The 23,540-nt window shown below is 42.0% G+C and overlaps 1 protein-coding gene across 9 annotated transcripts in view; it reads right to left on the bottom strand.

The window, feature by feature from the left end:
• Positions 1–23,540, bottom strand: part of HTR1E (5-hydroxytryptamine receptor 1E) — a 34,714-nt gene that overhangs the window by 10,844 nt on the left and 330 nt on the right. For 2 of the 9 annotated variants that reach the window (XM_085574818.1, XM_085574816.1), the window contains exon 2: positions 6,593–6,715. The exons of 2 other annotated variants lie outside the window; for them this stretch is intronic. The gene's annotated coding sequence lies outside the window, so the exon portion shown is untranslated. 5 more of the 9 variants (XM_085574812.1, XM_085574817.1, XM_085574815.1 and 2 more) reach the window with 4 other exon arrangements.

Raw genomic sequence — 23,540 nt, 5'->3', positions numbered from 1 at the left:
CATCTTAAAAATTGAGGAGGAGAAGAATAAGAGGACTATGTCCAATATAACTTGAAAGAGTTGCTGTGGAAACAGTTGGGTTTTCTTACATGCTGATAATCTTCATTTTTACTTCATTGAGTTGAAGATTCCAACAGTTTGCAAGTCTAATACTTCGCATACTGTACACAGGCCTGGCAGGAGCATAGTTCACTGTCTCATTTGCTAGCACCTCCAGGGAGGGAAATGCAATTTGTTACTGGGATACCATGTAGAGATAATGGGATTCACTTTTTTTGCAGCTCCTGCTGCCTGAATGCTGAGTCAGTTCCAGAAATTCAGCAGCACTGTAAGGTGCCCATGAAGGCACACGCCTGAAATCCTATTTAATCTTCATTGTTTTATGGTTTGAAGCAAACCTAAATATGATTCTAAAAGTGTAACTTTGTAGGAAACATGGGTTCCCTATGGTGAAGAGCTACTACCTAGCCACCTTTCCTGTGTCACTGGTGGCTCTAAAGACCTCTATTGTAATGATTTGGGCTCCCAGTCTTCTCTCTCTTAATGGAAGAGCCTGAGCACTCATTTCTCATATTGATGAACTGTGCTGTTGCTCCTCATACAGAGGAAAAAGCCTCTGCACATACTTTATACAGGTGTTACATTATTAAAGATGCTTAGGTCACTGAAACCCTGGTCCATAAAATTTCCAACTCATATAAAGATAGTTAAACTCTAGATTCCTGGTGCATAAATCCCTTCTGAGTATTGGTATGAGGCTCCTAAATTAATTAGCTGCTTTAGGGTTTCTTTCTGAGGAGTATTCTCAGGCTTGGACCCCTGCCATGTAGCACAGCATGAGTGGCAGGGTTGGGAAACTACTGACAGGAGCTGAGTGTGTTATGGTCTGTTGTAGTTCTGATACTTTGCATTTAAGTGACTAACTAGAAAGGGAAGCATCTGCTTTTCAAGGTCTCCCAAATGCATTGAGAGAAAAACTTCAAGAAAAATTTGCACTGAATTCTCACCTGCAAATGTATTTTCCATCTCAATTTCTCAGCTTGCTGCTTAGAGACATGTCAAAGACACACAAATATTTACTGATGAATATCGTTTATTCAGCTCTGGGGAAATGGTGCTATTTGCATTTATGTGGAGACTATGACTTTATACAAGCTAAATGTCACTGTACATGCGTTGTTTTTCTAGTCAATATTTGTTTCTTGCTGCTATTCTCTGTCAGGAGACTGATGTCAATGGAGTTTGTTTAATCTCCACATGACTTGGTTCTGTACACAACTGCTCTGCAATTCATAAAGGCCTGAGATGAAGAAATCTGATAGACTAAAATGTAGTAATTCTTGAAGCTTCATCTGAGATCCTTTGAAATCAATGGAAATGTTACGACAGCAAACAAAAAGATTTCAGATTAAGTGAAATCTTAGTGAAGTGAATATACACCCTATTTCACACTGATAAAATAAAGGAGATGACTCACACAATGGCTCTAGACTGCTTTGAAAGGAAAACTCTATGTGACTGAACACATAGTTTTACTGTAGCAGAAGGTGCTGTGGTCCTTAATCATGTCTCATGTTGGTGAGAAGCACAGGGCTGATGGCATGAGCCTGCTGCCTGGGACTGTGAGCGTGGGATTTCCATCTGGGCAGTGTGCTTGCTGCAAGCACAGGAGAAATTAATTACTGACATGTGGTGTACAGCAACATAAAGGTCAAGGACAGATTCCTGTTTAGAATGAGAAAACACTTCCTGTACAAGCCCTAGGTGCAAATCCTGCTGAGGCAGAGGCATTCAGATATTACACTGCCTGAGTTCTCTGACTTCCATAATGGCCTAATGCACTCTCAGTTTTCTGGTTGAAGAGGGTCCAAAGTTGTTGCTGTACATTTATGGCAATATAAGTTTGTATTTGAACAGAACTCACGTTACCATTACATTCTTAGGGCAAATGTTCCAGGGGTTGGGTCCTGAGCCATGATTTGAACAAAACTCTCCACCTAAATGTGGTCAATAGATCCTGAAAAATCCCATGAAAAAGAGTTCCTGCTTTTATTTTGAGAACTTTGCTGTTGGTAGTGGAAGCCATGAGCTGAGCTGATAGCACATGCAAACAATTTTTTGGTTTCCCAAATAAAATAGCCACTGCAGTTGTATTATTCAGGGCCTTAGCAATAGCTATGTCTAACTGTAGCTTTCATATGAAGATATACTTTTCCCCTGAAAACCTTATAATGCACACCACTAAAATGGTTACTTTTGTGCATTGCTTGAAATAACTAAATTATGTGTCTGCTTTTGGAGACTTTTAGTTGCAAATAAGCTCACATGACTGGCACTTTAATTACTTATCTGGAGCATCATGTAAATACAGAATAAGCAAAAAAAAAAAAAAAAAGAAAACTATTCAGTATCAACTGTTTCAGACATGTCATTATATGAATTAGTGATAATTTGCTGTCAAAACCATAGGCACACTAAAATTAACCCACAGATACAACACACATATGGAGTAATTACAAAAGACTACAAAGACTGTTATCCTTTAGCAGGTGCAATAAAATATGATTAATCAAAGTCTCTTGAAAATAGTATACATTAAAATAGCAGGAGTTGGTGTGTGTCATGCAGAAAGAAAAAGGGCAATGCCCCTGTTCTTCAGCTACAAACTGCATATACTCTCCCCTTCTGTAGTAAATTGATTATACTGAATACAGAAGAATGTGGTTCATGCTAATAACTTTCTATGATGACTAGCGCATCATAGCCTTTTTAACCCAAAAGATGCTTATGTGACTATTTGTCCTGTCCTGGGTTGGATTTTGCTGCAGCAGTTCATACTCAAAACAATTAAGCTGTATTAATATCATGCTAACAGGGACAGAGTCATGGGAAAAAGGAATTAACTAGAATTCCCCCTTAATGCTCCCCCAGGTGCTTCTCTCAGTGGTAGAAGACTAATTTTAAGGGCATAATATATTTCACACCTACTGTGTAATTTCAAATATATTTTTTCTCACTAAGAAGGATATTAATTTCTGTAATAAACCAGAATACTTTAATCAGCAGCACAAGCAAAGCCTTGATTTATTCTGCCTCAGAAATGAAGGGGAAGATGAAAAGATAGATGTTTGTCTCTTTTGCTTTACCAGACATCTGCTTCAGGAAGCTTGGGTAGATACAGGCTTGGACTTACTGTGGAATCAAAGGTAAATACAGCAAATTGTTTTAAAATTCATCAGTTCTATAAAATTAAAGAAGCATACATTCTCTAACTCATAGAGGCACTAAAAATGTGTGCATTGCATATGCTTTGTACATACACTATTACTGTGAGGTTGTACAACCAGTATGTTATTCCTTAAATACTTAATGAAAGTCCATGGACCTGAAGAACCTCATCAATTTGAGAATTTGAATTCTAATCATGAATGCCACAGCTGTGCTGACTGATCTGTCCCCCAGGTAACAAAAGGAAAGGAGCTAACATTGCATGATCTCTCTTGACCCCAGAAAGAGCTGGAACAACACTTACACGGCATTTGAGACTTCTTCATCCCATGTAGGAAGAGTCGCTGTCTCACTTCCTAGATTCTGTCAACTTTGCAGCTGATACCCAGCCCAGCATTACTTGCAGTGAGAGATGCTGGGCAGCATCCACACAGACAATGGCTCTAATCCTTTTTGAACAGGCTGCCAGGCCCAACACCCCTCCTGCTTTGTTAAATGTGCACATTCCTCACTAGGCAGCACTTCTTCTCTGTCTCTGAAGCAAACATATACCAACCTGGGTAACATTAACTGGACAGAATTGGATTCTGAACAGGATGGTCCTGAAGACCCTACCAGACAAAAAAAAAATCTCCTCTGTCAAAACTTGTGCAAAGTAAGTATTCTTCCTTTACATAGCAAAGTCTGTAGGGCATTGTACTAATGAAACAGAGCAGACTATGGGTTAAGAAAAGGAACTGCTGTGATTCTGTGTCACTGCTTTATTTCTGGGTGTATGTGGTACCACTTATGAAATGGAATTTAGAATTCAGAAGTCACCAAAACAGAAAATATGTACAAAGGAATGTGGAACTCTGACTGGCCTTTGCAGGAGTGCTCTACCCCAGCTGGAACATCTCATCAGCATACCTGCTCCAGAGCTCAGGGCATTCTGTTTGTCCTGTCCTGCTGAGGACTTCATCAGTGAGTCCAAGGCACTTTCTGCTGGGAGGTGGTTTAGGCCCTGCACCACCTTCACACACTGAGGAAGGAGATGCGAGATTCAGAGGCAGACTCTGACTTGTAGTGGCTGTCTCCTATTATCCTTTGTCTCTAGCTGCAGCATCCTTGGTGGCATTGAATCACAAAATAATTAGGTTAGAAGAGACTTTTGAGATCAAGTCCAACTTTTGACTAGACCATATCAACTAGACCATGGAATGAAGTGCCATGTCCAGTCTTTCCTTAAGCAGTTCCAGAGACAATGACTCCACCACTTTCCTAGGAAGCCTGTTCCAAAGTTGACAACCCTTTCAGTGAAGAAATTCCTTCTAATGTCCAATCTGAACCATTCCTAGAACAGCTTGAGATTATATCCTCCTGTCCTAGGAAAAAAAGCAAAAACCCACCAGGCTACAGCTTCCTGAAAGGAGGTTATAGAGAGTGATAAGGTCATCCCTGAGCCTCCTTTTCTCCAAGGTGAATAACCCTACTCCCTCAGCTGTTCCTTATAGGACTCAACCCTTCACCACCTTGCTCCAGTACCAAGATGTTCTTTTTAAGGTGAGGGACCCAGAACTGGACACAGCAGTTGAGGTGCAGCCTCACCAGTTCTGAGTGCAGGGGATGGAGGATGGCCACTGTCCTGGTCCTGCTGGCCACACTTTTGCTGATCCAGGCCAGGTGCCATTGATTTTCTTGACTACCTGAGCACACACTGATTCATGTTCAGCTGCTATTGACCAGCACCCCAAGGTTCTTTTCCACTGGGAAGCTTCCATCCACTCTTAGCCCAGCCTGTAGCACTGCGTGGGGTTGTTGCATCTGAATGGCAGGACCTGGCACATGACCTTGTTGAATATCCTATAACTGTATTTGGCCTTGTGATCCAGCCTCTCCAGATCCTGCTGCAGACCCTTCCTACCCTGCAGCAGATCAACACTCCTGCCCAATGAGGAGATGGGGTAATGTCTCAGCTGCCCCTTCCCAAGAGACCTTTCATCTCCAAAAAAATCATTTTATGTGATTTCTTCACATGGCACAACATACTTTCAGGTGACTAACTTGTCTTTTACATTTGGAGAAGGAGGTTGGACTACATGACCTCTGGAGGTCCAGCCTACATGACTTTTATGATTACAGCCACTGCCACACTTATCACAAGAAAATACAAGAGGGAACCAGCCATCTAATCATACTCTACTTTAAATAAAAATGCATATCTACCTAGGAATTTTTTTTTAGACAAGAATGAATAATGTTAAATTAATAACAACAGTACCACACCTCATCTGGGCAGCATCTGCCAAAGTGATTGGCTTTTCTTAGGTAAGCTTCAGCTACATATGTCTGTTCCCTACATCCCAATATGCCTGTTTTGCCACAGCTGCCTGCTATGTGCAGTGGCACGTAAGCCCACCTGACCAAAGACTGAGAGACATGGACTGCATCCTGTGATGCCCTAGCTCCTGTGAGAAGCTAGGTCCCACCATCCTGTGGGCTGGGGGACCCACGATGTTCTCTGGCTAATCACTACTACAGGGCACAGGCAGCAGGACTGGATAGTGCATCATATTCCTCACAAATTACAAAACACAACAGGGAGATAACTCTGGCTAAATTCCTGGCGAGATGCACCAAACTTCCGTGCAGCCTGAGCAACCCCAAAGCTTGTGCCCCAGAAGAGGTTGTATCTGTGGGTGGCCAAAGGCTGGGTCTTCCCTCTTGCACACCCACTCTTTGTGAGGATGATCAGGCCATAGGTTCCTTGTGGCTCTCCCCATAGTAGTGAGGGCACTGCTTCACTTGGGACCACAATGGAAGATCAGAAGCAGCCAAATGTTCTGGAAGCATTGTACTGCCTGTTGATACAGAGGTGCTGGTGACACAGAGACTCCTCAGCTGGCACAGCAATTCTCAGAGCACCCGATGGTTGCAAAAGAGAGGCTGAAACCTGAACATCTCCAGGTTATTGCAGCAAATTAAATATGATGAAACACAGTAGACAGTTTTATATGTTCTATTAACTCTATTAGACCTTTGTATTGGAATAATTTATTGCTGGATTCTACACAGCACAGATAAAGTTCCAAACATCCTCTGATTTCGTTGCTTTACAGAGGCCTGGGCATCAAAGATACATCCAGTAAGAGCCAGTAGGAGCTAAAAGTTCATTCTAGAGGCTGTCCCAACCATGTCAAAGGAGCAGCTTTAGCCCTTATGACTAGTTGTCTTTTGACACGCTGACACAGTTGGCACACTTGCTAGGAAACTCCATTCCAAAAGAGTGTTGAAGTTCTGTGGAGACTGTCCAACAAGTTGTGTTCTTCTGAATGACTATGTGTGAAGTACTCCATGTTTCAAATCAGTTTGATTTGTTTCTCACCTTGCGATCGGCTGGAGCAGCACTGGTTGTAGAGAAGATGACTTCCTGTATACTCATGCTGGTGGAGTCACTGTCTGCTTCATCTGTTGCTGAAGGTGACAAACACACCCGAGGGCTGAGTGCCTGCAGGAGGAAAGTGAGGCAGTTCAGAAGTTATTTGTAGGTGTCTCTCTGCAGTGGTCACAAACAGGAATGCTTGTGCTGCTCCTCATGCTCCTCTGCACTGAGATGGTGCAGGCACTCATCTCTAATGAATGATTCCTCTTGGATGAGTTTGCTAATGGCTCCAGTTGTGTCACTCATGAAACTTATCTTCATGATTTCTGAAAGACCCCCATTAACACTGCATTAGAACCCTGATGGCTTTCATTCACTGAATTATTTAATTACTTAGATTTTTTAAGCATATCAGAATACCTTTTAAGTCAAGTGTCACCTTCTGCTCTTTGAGAGGGGCTGACCTTGAGCAAGCTTCAGGGGGCTGTTGCAGCCTTGCTTTCTGTCTTCACACGTGCTCTCACTGCAGCACTCAGCCTTGCACCTTCACAAAAAGGTGTTGTTGAGGGAAGCAACATGCTAAGTGGTTTTCTTTTTTGTGATTTATCCAAGTGCCTGTTTGCTCCCACATGCTGTGAGTGGGTAATAGCAGTTCTCAATCAAAGTTAAAATTACTAACGCTCTTGTCTGTGGAAAATTTAGTGCAGGGGAAAAAAAAAAGGTTAACGATGCTGCTATGCTACCAATCTTACTATGGTTTGTCTTATCTTCATCCCTGTATCTTTGTGAGCATTATTGTACTGACAGGTTATTCCAGTTGATCTCTCTGCTGAAACCAATGTAAGGCAACTATATCTGACATTTTGTTAAGATGGTGAAACTAGTACAAAAAAAAAGCTATGTAAACAAAAAACCAATTTTTTTTTCCCTAACACTATGTTCATCATCCAGTAAACACTCACAACTCAGCAGTGTGCTGACAGCACAGTGATTAGCACAGAGAATCACTCCATCCTCCTCTTGAATATATGCTTACAGCAATAAATTTTGCCTATGTATTTCCTCATAGCTAGAAGCTGTTGAAATTATTTGGCACAGGATGTTGGAGTAGCTTGAAGAAAAAAATAGCAACAACAGCAGCCACTCTCATTTCAAGTTATTGACACTTCACTGTCCATCTGCAGTTCCATCATATGGAGGCAACATACCATCATTTCTTTTTCTAATTGTGTTCACCCAAGGTTCTTTTGTGGCACAAGTTATGACTACTTTTTAATTGTAGTCTGCTACAACCTTTTGCCAGTGTAAAAGGGCAGAGAGTTGATCCTTTCACTTATATATTCTCCATCTTCTACTGAACACATTTAATTTATGGGAAGTGGAAAATGGGACAGCATTAGGGTTTCATATATTCATGTACAAAAGTAATTTTAGTTGAGATAGATGAACTCTGATGGATTACACAGCGTCAAATTATATGCTTCAAATTATATGGTGTAGTGATGGAGTGGTTTGCCCAAGTCACACTAGGCTCCTTATCTAAAAAGGTCTTATATCAGGCATCTGAAACTACTCTTGAGTACTTAATCAAAATCAGTCTGATTTTTAGGGGTCATCAGCATGCATAGACTGGTGCCTAAATGACTCTGTATGGTGAGAGTGCCTCAAATGACTGCTTGCTTGGTAGGCTGGGCTCAAGCCACCCTTTTGTGTGCCTGGCCTCTGACATACTGAAGCCTCCAGCAGATGGATGAAGTTACCTTTGGGATGCCTCATGCCCAGCCAGAATCCCACTGAATACAGCAAGTTCCCTATGGTGCTTTAGAGAATGATGAGCAAATTTCAAAGTTTACCCTTAAGATATAATTGTGTTCAAAGATTGTCCTCCTCTGCATCTTGGATGTCTTCAGTGTGCTCTTCCATACTTAACCATTGTACTACATGGAAGCTTTGCTGTTGTGTTGGCTCATGTTCTCCAGATATGCAGACATGTGCTTTTGATATCACTCCATACCTTTCTTTCATGAGACTAACACAAAGTTCTTGGCAGATAGTGGGAAAATGTCAATTTTCACACAAATTTTGGAATGCTCACTCTCAAATCTTCCAATCCCAGCTTTCCCAAGACTCCATGGTTGCTGGAGTCTTGCTGCAACACAAACCTTCATCAAAAGCCTAACGTGAAACGTGATAGTACTTCCAAAGGCAGTTGCTGGATCTGTTGCCATGCTGAGGTTGAGACACATATTTAATTCCCAGATTATCACCCTTCAATATTTCCTGCATAGAACCAGATATGGGCTCAGGGGTAGCAGGTAAGGTGCTGCCCTAAGCCCTGGGTCTTTCCCAGAGACATTGCAGCTCTGCATGTGTTTGCCTTAGGAGCCAAAAAGGAAGCTGACTTAATGCATGTGATCAGGCACCCCTCAGACACTTCTTGCCTTAATTATATTTACATAGGAGTTACAACAAATAGAAGGAAAACTGCTCTTATTAGCACAGCTTGACATTCCCAGTGCATTAGCACATTAAATGATCTGGTGACAGAGTAAATAAGACACAAATTACTTCTAAAATGCTTTTACAACAAATTCTAAGATGTTTCCATCTCAAAAGTGACCTGAAGTTGGTAACAATTTGCAAAAGCAACCCCATCAACTAAAATGAGGGTTTCAATAGAATCATATAAATGTTTCAAATTATCAAGTTGAAGTATTCAGCACAACTGGATTCAAATATGCATATTCATTTTCATCTAAGGCCCTAGGACAACTGGACTGCCTCCACACTATAGCAGCCAGGAGCAAACATCTCTGCAGGAGCCCTCTGCTTTTCCAGAGGCAGAACAGCTTCCCCAGTGAACCCAAAGGTTTTTGGGAACCCTTAAAGAACACCCAACTTTGTAACCCTTCTGGAGACCCCAGGGACTGAAGCTGAATATTGTCCAGTTGTGGCAGTCACAGAATCCCAGAAAGGTTTAGCCCTTGGAAAACAGAAAAGCCCTTTAAGGTCATCCATTTCAACAATTAACCCATCACTGCCAAGTCCAACACTCAACCATGTCCCTAAGTGCCACATCTATATGTCTTTTAAGCACTTCAAGGGACAGTAATTCCACAACTTCCCTGGGCAGCCCATTCCAATGCTTGACAACCCTTTCAGTCAAGAAATTGTTCCCAGCATCCAATCTAAATTTCTCCTGATGAAATGTGAGGCCTTTTTCCTCTTTTTCTCTAGCTTATTCCTTGGGAGAAGGAACTGACATTCCCTTCCTTTCAGGTTCCCCTTTCAGTTAGTTGTACTAACTGACCTGAAAAGGTCTCCCCTGAGCCTTCCCTTTTCCAGGCTAAACACCCCCAGCTCCCTCAACTGCTCCACAAAAGACCTTTAATGAGACTCTTTTGCTCCAGACCTTTCACTGGTTTCATCATGCCCTCACTGCTCTTTTTTGAGTCACAAAAATTATTTCATTTTTTCCCACAGCCTCCCAAGGTGTCATTTGGGCAAGGAGCTGGCAATCTGCCCTGGACATCTGAACAGCAAATCCAGGTAGGCAGAAATGGGCCACATCAGGGTACAGCGCTCTGTGAGACAGCTACCATGGCCAGGTGTGCTGGCAGCAGTGCACACTGCTCCCACTGTGTTCTGGATTAAGACTTCAACATCTTGATATCTTGATGGGATATTATGTACATTTTATTGCCAGCTTCATCTTATACACCACCAAAGCCAGTATTTAATTTAGAACAGCTTTATTCAGAGATATTTAACCAGAGAGTATCTCAATCTGGAGGTGTGGGAAAAGAGATCATTTAATTTCTTTAATTTTTTTCTGGTTATTTTCAGCAGTCCTCTATTCAAAATAACTTGGAGCTATGCATAAAGGCTCATTATAAAACATATCTAGGGGATTGAGTCACACAGCTGTGCATTTAAATCTCCTTAAGCATGTTTCCACAGTCTCAAATACATGATGCTAAATTGGAGATGGGATTTTTGGATTAGGAATGGTGAAATGGGAAAGGGAGCACCAAGGTTAGAAACTAAGTGAAAGTGTGGCTTCTGCATAGGGCTGCGAGGTTTCATCAGGAATACTGGCTTGCAGGAAGGATCTCCTTGGCCTGAGAAAACCAAACAGCACACACTGCATCAGGCTCTGTGAAACTCCCCAAGATGTGTGCACTAGGACAGCAGTGCCACTCTTAAAAAAGCATATTTTGCACCTTAGGAGCTCAGAGTTTGATAATTTAATACCTTTGGAAGAAAGTGGAGATGGCATGCTCTGCTTGAAAGAACTGCTCTCTCCTGCAGGAACAGAGTTGAGACCCAGAGCTTCATGATTAAGCTGAAACCAATACAGTAGAGCTACCTTTTCTCCCTGAGACCAAGACTCATAAATTTGCCAGATTATTTTGACATATTTTCTCCACCCTGAGGATTTTAACTTTACTTTCGACAATACCTTTTAGCTTGGAAACACTGTTGATTTTCTCTGCAGACTCTTGCCAGAAAAAAAAGAGGGAGGAAAATAAGAGTTCATTTCCAGACACTTGAGAGTATTGGAATTGTTCAGGTGCTGAAGTCAATGCAAGGCATCAGCTGATAAGTGGGAGGCTTAGATGTGAAAAATCTCAAGGTAGCAAGACAATGATTTGAAAAGGCCTTCTTTCTTCCGATTACTACTGAGAAAGGATGATATTACAGTGAACCTTGTTAAAATGGAATATTCCCAACAGAGAATAATTGATGTTAGTGCTACTGTCAAACTGAAGATCTGAAAGGGACTAATTACATTTTCTACTAGGAATAACTTTCTATTTTGTCACAGCTTCAACTGAGCAATCCCATTAATCTCAAACATCTGAATCCCAGATCCTCTGCCTAATTTCTGCTGGGAAATAGCACAACCAGCACTACCTAAGCAACAGTGGCTGAATTTGATGCCCTTAAATCAGAAGAGTATGTAAAACCATTCTACACAGTCTTTAATAGCTCGTTCTAAGGAGCACGCAGGATGAAGAAAGCAAGCATCCATGAAGCTGGTGAATAATGGTGGTAGCTGGTTCGGCTATTCACTGCTGGGACAGGGAACAAGGGATCCTATCCCAACACTCCTGTGTGGGACTCTGGGGAAATGCATTGGGCTAAAAACGGGGAACCCAGAGACTCTGCTTGCTAGTGGGAAATTTCTCTCCCCTCCTGTCTCACTGTCTCTAGCTCATGACTGGGGCAATGTGCTCTCCCTCCAGCTTCATATGGCTTCTATCCATGTTTCTGTTTGGTCCTGGCTCCAAGACTAAAGGAAAGCAGTTGACTGCCTCCCTTGAGTGTCTCAGCCTGTTAAGTCCAAGAGAGGTGCATATGCTCTGCCTTGGAGAGAGCACATCAACAGTAATATCACCTTGTGTTTCAAGAGAAAGCATCAGCTAGAAATGAAGGGCATTAGCACATCATCTACACAACTACAGCACCTCTGAAGTGTTCCAGCAACATTCCCTCACTGGATTTTTACCCTATTCCCAAGTGTTTCTTTGAGGTAGTATGCGTATTCCCTGGCTATGTTGCAAAGAACGAGAGAGAAAGTGAATGAGCAGTTTTCAGTCAGAATGCTATTTGTGTCTCCTCTCACCATGGCTGGGCTGTCAGGACCACTTCCCTCCCCCTGGGGGATGAGTGGTGTTGCTGATTGTCTGCAAAGCATGACCAGGCATCACAGGACTAAGGGAAATTGAAAAAAAAAAAAAAAAAAAAGCCCAAAAAAATCCAAAACAACATTTAAGGAATACTGGTGTGGTTGAAAGTCCCAATAAAGTCAGAATTCTGGAAAGGATGAAGAAAATCAGAGTTGAGCTCCCTGCCATCTATCTGAGCATCCTGGAAAGGTGATGCATTGAGAAACCTCAAGAAAAGTAGAACCAGAGGATCAGTCCAACTGAAGTACACCAGCAGAATTTCTCCTTCAACCAAACAGAAGTCCTTTTCTTTTTGTAATCCCAGAAGCAGTATAAACAACAGCAATACTTTCTAGTAATTGAAGGAACAGCCATTAAAAAAAATAGCTGGTATTAAATATAACTCACTTCTGAGGACATTAACAGAGTTTGCAGGGGCCATTAAAAGAATAGAACTCACTTTTCATCCCCCATTAAACCATAAGTCATGTTTTTTTTCTTATCTAGGTTATATTTGGAACACAAAATGTCAGAAAACCATAAGGGTTTTTTGAGTCATAGGAAGTAGTTTTCTTTGCCTGGATGACTTTGATTTAAAAAAAGAGTCTACAGGTGAATGTGTAGAGATCTCTACATAATCAGAGATATTCTGACTCTTTCCAAAGATGCTGGCTACATCCACATGTGAATGTGCACACTTGTGAATTCAGTGCAAAGGATAATGCAACCACGCAGAAACGCTGACACAAAAAGGTTAACACTGGAGGGTAACTGGAAGTAGGTGATGCATCAACACATCTGCTTAAATTGAATTTGAAGGATAGAAAGTGTACTGGAAATGGCTTCAAGGGAAATTTATGCCTAAATAAGCTGACAAAATCAGCAATTTAGGGCACTATTTTTTAGCACATCTGACAGGTTTGTGAGAGAAATTGAATATAATTTTTGAGGGAATGATGGTATTAGGTAAAGAGACATCATTTTTGAGACCTATAAATAATCAGTTGTCCAGGGACATTTCCGAAGGCAATGTTGATTCCATAAGAAGCACTGACCATCTAGATCTTTCCAATGACTACTTAGATCTCTGTCCATTGACAGTTCAGTGCAGGAATGCAAGGAAACGCCAAGGAATTTTTGATCATTTAACTCCATTATTTTAGGCATTGCTAGATCACCAGAATGTGGCAATTATCAGTGGACATAACCTGTTGATGGTTTTCTTACCATCATCTGGCTGCTAATCACTGCCCAAGGTCTACTTTTACATGCATTGTGCACTTCAGGTGGCCTTTAACTCTAACATCCTTTTATTTCTCCCCCTCCGCCCGCCCTTTATCTGCCAGAAACTGTTCTAGCAAAAGTGAAAATTCAGACTGGTTGATTTTCAGAATGATTTTCATGATCACGCAGAATCACTCAGCCTTGTTCTGCACAGTTTGAACTACACATGCAGGATTTCATGCCTCATGGAACAGCTTAAAAGTACACTATCTAAAATGGCCTAAAATTAGATCAGTGTTGGTACTGTTGTACTGGATAGTGAAATTGTTTAAAGGTTGTTACATTAAAAATTCCATCAAGCTATTTGTTGCTGAATCAAAATTTTTTAATGCCTAAAATACTAAAAATGAATTTACTATGCTTTTCTGATGAAGACAATATTTAAAAAACATTATTTTATAATCTAATTTCAGAGAAAAAACATTTCTGAAAATAAACCATGGTATTGTCAGTATAATGAATTAAACACACAGAGAAGAGAGACATTACATGCATCCAAAACATAATTTCTGAAAGAAAGATATTTTCTCCCCGCCCCTTGAATAATGCCCATTGTGTGCCTGGTTAGAAAGCAATAGCTTGGTTATGGAATAATGGAAATTTTATCCATGAAAATGCTGCCTGCACATTAAAATCATCCCATAGCTGACAAAGCTCTGTCTGCAAGGTTCTGGGCTATAACTCTATCAGTAAATAAGGACTATATTACTGTGGCTCTTAATGTTAGGTGAATTTCTTATTAAACAGCTGACTAGAATGTGCTATACATGAAAAAAAGAACATCAAATTAAGCTGTGCTGTAAAAATTAAAGTACAAGATGAGACAAATGCTAGCCTCTGCATTTTTAACCTACTTTTACATTTTTCATTCTAAGTTCAAGCTCCAAAGCTGTTGCTATAGGCCCCCAGCCAGGTAAAAATTAGCACTGACTCCATGATTGCAGAAGGCTGATCAATTGCTTTATTATAGCATCTTATAGTATATTATACTATACTTATTAGGAAACTCAGTAACCCTTACAGCCAGTCCGATACAGCTTTGACCTAATTGGTCAATCCATCCAAACACCATCCAGTGTCCAATTAAGTAATCTCCCTTTGGTAAACAAATCTCCATGACATATTCCACCTGTGCACAACAGCAGGAGCAACAAGTGGAGATAAGAATTGTTTCTCATTCTTTTCTCTGATCTTCTCACAGCCTTCCCCGGAAAATGCCTGGGAAAGTCTGTGCCTGCTCTCTGTGGCCAGAGAGCTGCTGCCACACAAAGCCTGTGTGGTAACAGCTCTACTGCTTGCTTCTGGCCGTGGTGCACCTGGAGGTCCCAGGGCACAGCTGCACAGCAGGGAGAGCCAGGAGCCTTTTAAGGGACATGCCTGCATGTGTTTAAAGGAACATTCCTGTATGGGGCTGATCAGTGACACAGGAGCTGGTCACACCTGGAGCACTCCTAAAGCATGGGAGATGGATGCAACTCAATGTCATTCACTTGTTGGAAACTGCTTTAGTTAAGGTGGCAAACTCTCATGGTTCACTCCATCTCTTGATTCTGGCTTCTCTGGAACCACCCTTTCAATCTGTATTTTTTTTCCCAATCCTCCTCTAATGCCCAAGCAGAATTACTGCCAAGGGATGGCCAGGGTGAATACAGACAGGGAACAATGAGATACTTGTCCCCTGGTCACAAGCCTTACTGAATGGTGTGGAGTGTGGCCAGCAGATGGTGATGATTGTCAGCTCACTCTGTCCATGATGAAAAGCTACAGGATCATTTTAAGCCTGGATCTCATATACAGGTAATGCAAAAGCTCTTTCACATATTAATATCTTGGGGAAGATCCTGTGCTTGAATCTAGTCACACCTTCTGAATTCCCTAAACTATAAAGGAGCCAGGGCAATAGAATTTTACCTTAGAAAACTTCCTCCACAACCAAAGAATAAAGTAAATGAGCTTAAGAAAAGTTAAATGTTTTAATAGGCTGTGGAAGACATTTAAGGAACTTTTTCTTCCCTATCTGAATATACATTAAAAATTCCTTTACATGCTCACCAGTTCCCAGACCTCTATTGGCTGCAGTAGAATGGACAAAACTCCAAAGCATGTGCAGTGAGTTTGTAGAGATAGCAGGGACTCAAGAAAATTGGCACAATTTTTTTCTTCCAATACACTGCTGTGACTGGGCCAAGTCCTTACTCCTCCCCTGGCCCTGGTGTCTGGACCTGCCCATGCTCTAGATTTAAGCTTTCCTGGTAATGTGAAGTGGTGCCTTAGCACGAGCCTCAAGGTCATCTCTCTCCCTGAGCTTGGATGTCCCTAAGGCTCGTCCAGGATGTTCTCATTTGTTCTTCTGGCTGCTCTTCATGAGCACTGGGCAGAGTTCTCTGCTAGCACTTATTAACAGGAACAGTTTGCAAAAACTGCAGGATTGTAAGTTTCCAAACATCCATGCTGTGCTTTTTAACAGCAAGTGAAAACAGTTACAAATACCTCCACCAGTAAATCCCAGTATATTTATCACCCACCCACATATCAAACTTGTCTCAAAGCAAGCTGTGCTCAAGTCTCTAGTGTATCTAGTTTTCTTTATATGTTTTTTCCTACTCTATGAAATATGACAAGTATTCCCCTTTTTTCTTTTTGTGTGTGTGTGTTTTTTTCTTTAGTGAAGTGTCTGCAAACACTTCTTCTATTATCAAACACTTGGAGAACAAGCAAGCTTTACTTTTGTACGATATGTGTTTACTCTTAGCAGCTTAGTATGTATGTTTAATCAGAAGTCAGAGCCTAAAACCAACAGTGATTGAAAACTGGTATTTTGATGCTAAATACTGTAGCCTTTTCTAAGAGACAACTGGACTACATTAAGTCATTAAGAAGTGTCAATTTCCATTTAATATGAGAAGGCTCCAGAGCATATTTGACACAATTGCTGTTCATGGAAGATTTCTCCATTTTGTGTGTCTTTCACAGACACTTCTGCAGCTGCCAGGGAGAAGAGGAAGTATATGTCTGCTTCAAACTCCATGGGACAGAGATCAACATAACTAAAAGGTTAAATACAGGGCTGACTTCACTTCTTTAACAATAATAATACTAGAAATTCTGTGAAGAATTTCTCTGCTTTCTTGTTCCAAACTTCTCCACAAGTAGGAGCAGCTAGGACTGTAGTCCTTATGCCCAAACAGCATTTTGGACTCCACAGATCCCACAGAGGTACAGCCAGGCAGCACAGTCCCATCACAGAAAGTCTTCTTCAAGCACAAATTGTAAGGATCTTAGATAGCTAACTAAGAAGCACTATACTATATCTCATACTATAATAAGAGTTTATTATTTCTTGCTAACTTTGTTTTGTTCTCCCCTGTAAGAGATGGCTTTTTCTTCTATGTCCATGTGTTATCTGACAACTGGAAAATATCCAAAGAAGGAGACCAGAGACCCCCTAATAGCAAAAGGCTCAATTAGCTAATGAGAACTCCCCCAGGCCTTCCTTGTGTTCAATGGTTGAGTTTTTCGAGGACCCATGGGAGTAATTCCAGTATGGACAGGATGATTGCTGGTTTTCAGAGGAACACAGTATGCTTTAATATCCTTGAAAACTCTCGTAAGGCTCAGCAAACAGCTACTGTGTGAGATTCAGCCAGAGAAAGGCTCAGATACACATGCAGCAGGAAAGTTCAATTGTAATTCAGGTGAGTGTTCCTATTTATACCAGCCCAAATGTATAATTTGTCCAATTATTCAGGAATTTCAGACCTTTGTTTCAGTCCAGTGAACAAAACCAGTGATACTCTGGGCTCTTAATTCAAGAAGATCGTGCACAGAACAATTTGATTTTCAGCTGTCTCCACACTGTGAAGTTCACACTCACACCGTGCAAAGCAGTTTTATCAAATATTTACTGCTCTGCCAGACCATATGCCTGCTTTATGCTGGCCTATGAAATACAACAGCTAGAAAGGCATTAATCTCACCAGGAAAAGTGGATACTTAACTGTCACAACTCGGGGAAAGATGAATTGTATGGAAAACCACCTCAGCAGAGACAGCTAACACAGCAAGCTGTGTCAAACAGAGCTGGGTGCAGCATGTACCCAGGTTGGCCACTTCACTCTGGTCAGACTGTTCTGATCCTAACAAGTTTAGCATAATCAGTTGGCAAATATCTAATAAATAAGACATATTGTGTGTCTGCTTGTAACCCATTTCAGACCTCACTCACTTTCCAAACTGGATGCTAACTATTAACCTATTTCAGCAATTTAAAAAGCACTTTGTTTTAATGTCCTTTAATGAAATGTCATTGTAAATAGATCAAAATTAAGTTATTTGCTGTATAAACATGTGAGTCGTGCCTGGGTATTATGATCACCCACACTTCATGACAGGTTCTTGCTTGGCAGCCAACTTAGGTTTTGCACCTTTGGATATTTTGGGATATGAAGCTACGACACAGCATGGACACAGCTTTGCTAAGTTCCAGGTATTTCCCCTCATGCAGAACTTCACACATCTGAGAAATGCTACTACTCAAAAGCATTACTGCAAGATCAGAGTGATGTTGATAGAAAGCTGTCCAGTTTAAAATTAAGATACTAATTTGACTGGCAGTCATTGTGTGTTTGAGTCAGGACAATATACTTACAGCTCAACGGTCTACAAAGCTCTCTCAAGAGAAAATGGAAGATTTTCATCAACAAAACACTTGAAGCAAGGCATGGAACATTCAATTCTGTGAAACACAGAATAGTGGAATTATCCTGGCAATTTACACGTGAGCTCTGAGTCAGTGCTTTCAGGCAGGGAATAATTCCACATATGCATCTCTAATGAAACAGGATCATAAATCTTTCTGAATGGTGCTTTTCAGTTTTTATGCTTGGCTTCAAATTTGCCTCCTACATGAAAGACACTGGAAGACAGAAGCAGCACAGGGTCCAGCTCATGGGACACAGTTCATGAGAGTATTTTGCTATGTGGGACCCCATTTGTACAGTCTTATCCTAGTTTGAAATGGGTATTTATGAGTATTTGTAATGGTATTTAAAAAAATAAAAGAAAAAATGGAAAGAGCAGAACAGCAGGGCAGGTAACAATCGCTGTCTGGGGTAGCAGATAGTGGCCTGCTTGATTATAAAAAAGAAACAAAGTAAACTAGAACCAGTAAACCTTAATAGGAGAATCTGTCTAATTTAGCTTGTGGGGAGGAATACATTAAAGTAAATAAATGTGTCGGTCTATAACTATCTTGCCTTTTTGTGCTGCTTATGCTACAAATATAAACCAAAACCTTTTCAAGCAGATTAAAAAAGAGGTGGATCTGGAGCTCGTCAGTGTATTTAGGCCCTGTCACAAATTGTGAGATACTGCCACAGCAGAGATAGCTGCAAAACCACCCAGAGGCAAAAAGAGGGTATCTGGAGGGACAGAAAACAGCCAAAGGCTCATGTAGCCCATGCTGGGACTGGGGGCTATCCATCCTGGAGAACAGGATGTGTGTTACTCCCCTCCCCTGAAAGGCTCTGCCAGAGAGATGCCACTTCATCTGAGATGTGGGCTCAGGGAAGGGATCATTCCTGGCCTTCCTTGACTTCTAGCTCTTAAAAGAGCATAAATTGTTAAATCAACCAGTAGCATAATTAGAAGCTGTCAGCATGATATTCCTCCAGGATATCTGCACTTGGAAAGTCTTGCAGGGAAAAAGGGATAATTCGGCAAGTGCAGTGATAAAGGTCTCAGTGCATCCTGTTCCCTGCCAGGCTGAAGCCTTGGCATTTGGCCAGAAGTGTAAAGGAACAGGATTTCCAGTGGTAGCAACCCAGTGACAATACTGGGAACTTGCAATACACTGCTCTCCAAACATTTTAAATTGCATTTGATGAGCTGCTGATATGGTACCGCTGCATATATTTTGATAGTTATCGGGGAGACTGAATAATGGTTTGGGTGCTACCAAAAACTCAATTTTTAGGATCCCAAACAGACCCCTGGGAGAGCACGGGTGACCCTGAAAGGCAATTTTGTTATAAGCTTCTGCAACAAATACTTGCTTTGCCTGCTCCCAAAAGAGATGTCCCTTTGTGTCTTTCTGCAGCAATGGGGCTGGGCAGGAAGAAGCTGTACCCCATGTCCCACAGGCCCTGTGGGAAGGGAAATGCCCAGCAATGGGTGCTTAGGGTTCATGGAGAAGGAAGCTCTGGCAATGTGGATGGTGTCCAGAGCAGAGGCAGGACATGTCCCCTGCCCCCAGCAGTCATGTGGTGAGGTGTTTCCCTGCAGTTCCAGGGAGAGCAGGCAGATGATGTATTGCCAAGAGTCTGCCAGCTGGGCAAAAGGATCCAGCCAGCAAAGACAGCAGAGGGAAAACTGGCATTTAGAAAGCCCTGTGCATCAGCCACAGCCTTGGCAACTGCCATTTGTAAGATTAAGCCTTGTCTTCAACAGCATTACTTTCAGCATTTTGGCTCCTTGTTCCCATTCTGGATTTGAGGAAACAATAAGGAAAAGGATAGTTCCACATGAGCAGAGGAGTTAGATGTTGGGACTGACAAGTTTGCTTATTCGGTTTCTAAATAATGTAGAGGCCCAAACTTTGTTTTGCCCAAGATGCCTTTGCTGTCTGTGGGACTAAAGAAAAATAACCCTTTTTAGGAATAGCTCCCTGTTACAAACACACTTTTGCCAAGTGCTACCCAAGCCCAGCAGATCTAAGGATATACCCTGTCACTCTTTCAGGGCGCTTCCTTGCCTGGAGAGGAGTACAGCTGCTGCTTCCCTATGGGAAGTTTCTCAGCAGGTCCAACACCATGGTTACAGAGGGGCTTGAGTCCATATTGGCTGCACAGGGAGCAGGTAGCTCCCTTCCTTTTGGAGCAAACTTATAAATCTTGGGCCTACAAGCATGTCCTGCTTCAGTTCACTCTTGAGGTTAAAGAGCCTGATTAATCTCCCTCAGACCATGTTTTTAAGTCCTTCCCTGCACCCCCACCAGGTAATTGACAGCTGTGTCCCAAGTGGTGGATGGACTCCTTCAGCCAAGACCCCATCAACATCAAGCTGTGGGACCAAATCCCACCACATATTTTGTAGGGTGCAATCCTCCTTGTGCAGCATTGTTAAAGGTCTGGCTTTCTCTCAGCACTGCTTTTTTTTACTAGTAGAAGTGTTACCAGGCAAGCTGCTTCCCATATTACATTTGTGTAGCAGATAATTCCCAGCTCAGCATGATGCTCCCTACCTGGCCTTCCTGAACTCACTTCTGCAGATCACATCTCTACTTCACCTCAGCTACATTAAAATTCTGACCTCATCTGTACCTGCTGAACTTCCCACCATAGTGACCTCCACAGACCCCACATTTATTACTGCCAGGACTGTCAAGAGCACAAAATCATCTGTGTAAAAAGGTTTAGAAGGGCTAATCCACCAGCTGTTTGCAGAAGTAAAATCTTGGGCAGGTGTTTCATTTTACACAGGCTAAATGCTGTTGACAGGGCTGTTCGTAGACAGATATATTTACATGAGCATGTGGAGAAATAGGTGCTTGTCTTTTTAATACACTAGTCACTTTACAAAGGAGATCCAGAGAAATATTTTCAGTCAAGTTGTGCCAGGAATTAGTTTGACAGACTTAATTAGATGGAGTTGAGTTTGGCCTGGTGACCTTTTTCTTTTTCCTGGTGTACTCCATGTGTTTTACCAATGACTCTCCAAACAACTTTCAACTGATATAAGGCTTTTCTTGCTGTTTGTGTTGGGATTTTTTTTCTCCCTTTTTAAGATATGAGACTGCTTCCTTTGTGTCCTGGAAGAGACCCTTACGTCCTAAACATATAATTCTTACAGGGATGTTATGCTAAATCCAAACCCCTCAGTCAGAAAGGGGCTGCTGCCACTTTCCTCTTTACTTACTAATGCAATTGCCAGAAAGGGGCACCAGGATTTCAGCAGAAATACCAGGTTCAGGGAAACACAAATTTTAAAGCTGACATCAACTGTCTTTAGGTGGCCATTTGGTGAAGATGGTGGGTTTTACAGAGAAAATAAAAAGGAAAAGGAAACCCCAAAACTGCCCCCAACAGTAACAAAGGCACATTATCAACAGCAACAGGCCGAAGCTCAGAACAGCAAAACCAACACTGCCTCTGTCTGTACACTCCTGAAGTTGTTAAATAACAATACAAGCAAACATACATCTTAAATTTATTAAAGTTCTTAAGACAGGCATGTTTATCTGCATCCTGAAAGGAATGGGAAGATATCCAAGGATACAGATTATTTCAGCATGCACGGGACTTTGTCAATAGAGGACAAACAGGGAACAGTTAAGTACAATTTTCTCTAATTTCATAGGAATCCAAGAGTATCTCACAGAAGAATGAAGATATTTAGAAATAAATTTTACTCTTCGGACATCTTAATTACATAATGTTGTCCTTTTTTCATGGTGGCAAGTGCTCTGGTTCCCAAAAATTATCTATGTATCTGGTGCCCGACAATCTATGCTTTTGGTGCTTATAAATGAATTTGAGATCATGGTTTTAAGAAAGCTTTTCTGTGTGCTTGTATATTTAAAATTGGGTAGATGCTATAAAAGGTGCCCTTCCAAGTCTCAAAGTTTGAGACATGACTGAAATGCAAAGGTAGGTTGAAGCAAATCCATGATTATGGAGGGCTACTGGCTCCTAGGAGATTGTAATCCGCATTTCAAGACAGTCTAGAGCTGCTCACTCTATACTTAGAGACTGCCTAAAAAAACCCGGGAAAAATCCACATGGCTGGTGATTACTTTGTTCTTGTGCAGAGAGGCTGACAATGCTGTTCAGTCCATGTTTTCCCTGATTTGCCTTGAACTTTTGAAAGACTGTGATTCATGCAACTGAATACTTCAATGAACAGTACTTAAGCCCTGGTTTGGGGAATCAAAGAAGCACGTTTGCCTTCAGCCTTGCCTTTAGCTTCTGAGTAATTCCACTGAAGCTCATCGTATGTAAGCCCTCACTTGAATTTAACAAGTACTTTGCTGGGTTGATGTTGTTTTTACAGGTCTCTCTATAGAAAATTAGTGCATCATTAGAGGAGCAGATTCGATGTGTTTTTCCTTTTTTTTTTTTTTTCCTTTTTAAAATTAGAGCCCCAGTTTTTGAAAGGAATTCCAATCCTTTGAAATGGGACATTTCAGAATTTTTTCTGTAAGATTCCCAGCCACCAGGAAATAACTAAACACAGATTAAATGCCTTATGCTGTTAATAGCATGCCATTTAGTCACCGTGGACTCAAACTTGACTAGTAAGGTTTGTTACAAGCAATGAAATCAACCAGCCCTCTGCTCGCCACCTGTCTAGATACTGAAGGACCGTACAGCCTGTAGCCAAATGAAGGTCTCGATTCCACCTGCTGCTCGTTTTGAGTTACAAGGACTTTCAGGTCCTTGATGAACAGTTCAACACCTGCATTTCATGCCCCCGGAGGTCCATTCCTGAAGCAAGGAATATAATCTACCTCGTACAGTACTGAGAATAACTATTTTTACATCCTGTGCATCATTTCACCATTCAGCCCCCACTTCGATGTGAGAAAGAAAGTACCTATTGAGGGGTACTTGAGAGTGGACCTCACAGCAGCACAAATAGAGACTGGGGATGCCCGGACAGCCCCAGAGAGCGCGCTGCTCACCGGGACCGCGGGAGCACCGGGCGCCGCGGCGGAGCCGCTCTAGGTGGGGTACGCCCGCCGCTGAACCCCTCTCCGAGCTTCCCGCGGTACCACAGCCCTCAAGGAGCCCTCCGGGACCCCGCCTCAAAGCTCACGAAGGAAAACTTCACGGTTCACAGAGAAAGCAAAGGGCAGCATCCTGCTGCCCGCCCGCCGCTGTGCTAGCGGGGTTTCCCCTCGCAGCCGGTCGCCTCGAGGCAGCAGCGGGGAATATCAGACGAAGCGCCCCGCACACTCCCGCAGCTCCTACGAGCCCCGCGCCGTCCCGTTCCTCCGC

Source organism: Lonchura striata, chromosome 3 (assembly GCF_050655825.1).
Source record: "Lonchura striata isolate lonStrDom1 chromosome 3, ASM5065582v1, whole genome shotgun sequence".
NCBI classification, from domain to species: domain Eukaryota; kingdom Metazoa; phylum Chordata; class Aves; order Passeriformes; family Estrildidae; genus Lonchura; species Lonchura striata.
The sequence above is the reverse complement of the archived record's forward strand: the minus strand, read 5'-3'. Positions and strand labels throughout refer to the sequence as shown.